The 3,821-nt window shown below is 39.8% G+C and overlaps 1 long non-coding RNA gene across 1 annotated transcript; it reads left to right on the forward strand.

The window, feature by feature from the left end:
• The first annotated feature begins 222 nt into the window (after positions 1–222).
• LOC111933833 (uncharacterized) lies at positions 223–3,457 on the forward strand. Its single transcript, XR_002866905.2, has 3 exons — positions 223–311; positions 1,414–1,532; positions 3,326–3,457. It is a non-coding gene; the product is annotated as an uncharacterized LOC111933833 (long non-coding RNA).
• The last annotated feature ends 364 nt before the right edge of the window (positions 3,458–3,821 follow it).

Below are 3,821 nucleotides of genomic sequence, written 5' to 3' on the forward strand. Positions count from 1 at the left end.
TCTCCCAACCAGAAAGTTTTATTTTGGGCTTGTGTTTCCCAGACCTCTGCAGTAGCAAAATCCCTCATTGCTCTTAGATGGCAATTACACTTTAAGCAAAAAGATATTGCAGATCATTGATTCCTGCAAATCTCTTCTCCTTTGAAGTAGCAGCACTTGCTTATGAATGAAGATACACACACTTTCACCTTGAAATCACATCAGCCTATTTTCTGCATTTAGTCCTGGAAGCACATGAATTAGCTGTGCCAAACTGGATACATCCCATCAGAAGAAAAGAGGTTTGGTCCTGAGAGCCTCCCTTTAGGCAGGTAAGACACTTGTGTGAGGAGTCTTAGCAGTATGACTGACACTTTTTGTGGGAGTAAGAATTAAGAACAGGAAGCTTATCTTGAACACTCACAGTTCCCCTCAGGTGAGGAAGATCCAAGTCCTGCTGAAGCTTTGTGTCTGAATGTTTGCGTGTGCAAGGATTCCTTGCTGGAGGAAGGCTTGCACAACTCCACTGCATGAAACTACACAGTTGATTGACAGAGAAAAAATAGTTGAATTAAGCTCTTCTTTGATTTTACAGAACATTGACTTCTGCAAATGTGACCTTAAATTCAAATTGATTTGATCTTAAATGCAGGAGATTTCATCTACCTTCCAGGCAAATATGCTCCATATGTTAAATACCAGTAAACATAGTTAAGTTCTCCATTGTCTATGAGTAGAATACAGAACAGCTTTTCTGTAAAGACCAGATTCTCCCTTAGCAGCAGAAGATTTAAAAGGTCAGAACTGGTAATGATCAGCTGAAAACAAGGGCTTGCCTGAAAGCTGTTAGTGTTTGTATTTCCAGTAGGTCCTAAAGACCTTATAGAAAAAAATCAGGTGAAATAGCTCCTTGTGTATTTTTTTTGTCCTGGTGATGATTCTTTCTTCTTTACCTTCTGGTGGTGAACAAGAAAACTTGAATGCTGTTTTAGGACATATCATCAAAATTCAGGTATTTCCTCTAAGAAACTGCCACAAGTGCAGTATTTAAACTGACCGCTACTGCAAGGGGTAAGGAAATAACTTTTAAGTTAGTTATCTCATAATTGCTTCCTGTAAGGTTTTGTAATTTTTCTTAAGGATATTGTACTGCTTGACACCTGAAGAAGATTTCTTCAACAATTTTGGCTGCTTATTTGTTATGCAGCCCTCTGATATTGTTCTGGATAGCCTCTATTTTTAGCTCTTGGATCATACATCCTGGGAGAGTGATTCTATTCTTTCTCCCAAAGATAGATTGCCCCTGAGTGCCAAAAGCTGGCAATGGAAAAAAACAAAAACTGCAGCGAAGTGCTCATGGCAGAAAGCTTGATGGAAGCTTTAGGGGACTAATTCTGATATGTTTACTTTATTTTCTTTTTAATGGGTTGTCAGCTGAGGAGAACAAACAGCTCTTCCTGCATCCAGAAGCATCAGCATTTATTGGTCCAGATAAAGCGCAGAGAAGAAAAATTGTTCAGGGTGGGCTATAAGTCATCACCATGTCTCTTCAGGTAAAATGCCAAAGTATTTCTGCTGTACAGTTTTCACTGTGCTGCTCTGTGCAGCACAGACTGGTACCAGAATGTACCATGGCCATTGGAACAATGCAGAGCTGAATACTGAATATAACTTCTGTATCTCACCCTGAAACAGCTGCTCAGGTGAAAGCATTGCTGGCATCATTACCAGAAAAAGCAGTTCCCTTGGGAATGATTTGTGTGTACTTTCAGGAGAAGGGTACACACATTCAGAGCCCTCCTAAAGCTGGGAGGGGTTTGGGAAGGTTTGAAGAGTCAAGGATTGCAGTGTCCCAGCTCTTACAGACCTATTCTGGGAAGGCCTACAGTCTTTATGCTTAAACCAGTCCTGGAACTTGCTATATTTTCCTCTTCACAATCCATATCACCTGTAAAGCCTTGATTTTTCACACTGGCACTGGACCGAGCAAATAGTACACATGAAAATCACTTTCCTAACTTTTCAGGGTAAGGATCTTAGTTAAAACATAGGGGATTGTTTTCAAAATGCCTGTGAAAGAAAACCACATTGATATTGTTTAGCTGTGTTTCAGAATATTGTCAGTAAAAGGGCAAAATTACATTTCCCCATGTCCACACTGGAGGTGTCTGGTAAATGTACTGCTGAGCTGACATTCAGTGTCCTTGTAATGAATCAAGTCTATGTCTTTACAGAACCTGGGGTTTACAGCAGTGCTCTGAGTTTATAGCTGAGGGTAGTCTTAAAGATCCATGTTTCTTTTATGTATTTCAAATTGATTTGAACCATAAGCCTTTCTTTGCAAAGAATTCTCTAGAAAGTAACCCTCCTAATCACCTTGTATATTTTGGACTAAGACCTCAGCTCCCTCAATAGGTTTCATTACAACTGCACCTGTGTTGCTGTGTAAAACTGCCTAGAGGGAGACCACAATGGCAAATAAATCTCATTTCCCTGAATGACTTCTGGTCAGCTTTAGTGTGGTTCTCTTGAGCTGGCCAGTTTTGAAACTTGTGGACACTGGTTCTTTTTAACCACTATTATTGTCCATGTCAATGAGTCAAACACTGAGCAGCCTTTAGCTATCTGATGACAATGACATTACCCTCAAAGTCACCCAAGGACATTCCCAGACTGTTTTGATGATAGCCTAAACATATGTTGATGCCAGGCTCTCAGAAGGAGCAGTGATGTCAGGTGTCAGCATACAGGGAACCCAGGGAATTGCTGGAACCCTGTCAGACACAGGGCGAATACAGCCAACAGGGATCAGCAAAACCAAAAGCTGGCTGGGCAATTCTTGAATTCCACTGTTTTAGGGATGTGAGAAAGGTAAGGTTTCATACTTTATCAACAGTATGTCCAATAATTCCAGTCCCATATTCTGCTCAGGCATAATCATTCATCTATATCTGTTAATGACAATTTAATTGCATATCCTTATCTCATAAATACGGAAATATTTGTATATAGTAATATGTGCTAAAGAACACATTGATTTTCAGTTTGCCATCAATTTCAGTTTGCTATTTATATACAGCATATGGACTCCAGTTTTCCCTTGACACTGGCATTGTTGAAACAATCACTTGATCTATTAAATTTTTTGAGTAGCTCTTTAAATTATAAATAGTGCCCAGTTGTTTATTTCAAGTGCTTTCAGTACTCCAAATGTGGTTTAATTGTATTTGAAAACTGCCAAATATCAATGGAGATCAATCCTGTCCCATTGATCTGTTTATGCAGTTAAACATGTAGAATATCAGATTCAGGCTCTAACATATTTAAATACTCCTCTATTGATCAGCTGCTGCCATGATCCAGCACAGATGATGGCATAGATGATTACAGGAAACTGCCTGCTCTGGTTTGCTCAACTGATACCTCCATCTTTCAAAAGGCATCATGGAAAAACTGACCCACAGCTCAGAACCAGAGGGTGAGTCAGATGGATACACAAACTTGCTGTATAAAAATGTTTAATATCCATGGAAATATTTTAGCACCTGATGTGGGGAAAAAAACCAACATGCTGAAAAGCAAAGTACATTAAAATCCTGCACCTTTCTGCCTTAATGGGGTAAGAGATGCGTTAGGGAGCTCAGACAATCTTTGTTCCTTCCCAAAAGCAGACAAATACCCTCCAGGGCTGCTTGTCCAGCTACAGGATAAAGGTCTAAACTTACGATGCAGAACTGTCCTCTTTAGAACATATGGCAGAAAATGCAGTAATGCCAGATCTGGCAATGATGGTACTTCAGTACTTCAGGGTGACTATGTGATCCTGATTAGAGAGCTCCACA

The sequence above is a fragment of the Cyanistes caeruleus genome, chromosome 13, assembly GCF_971803275.1.
Source record: "Cyanistes caeruleus chromosome 13, bCyaCae1.hap1.1, whole genome shotgun sequence".
Taxonomy (NCBI): domain Eukaryota; kingdom Metazoa; phylum Chordata; class Aves; order Passeriformes; family Paridae; genus Cyanistes; species Cyanistes caeruleus.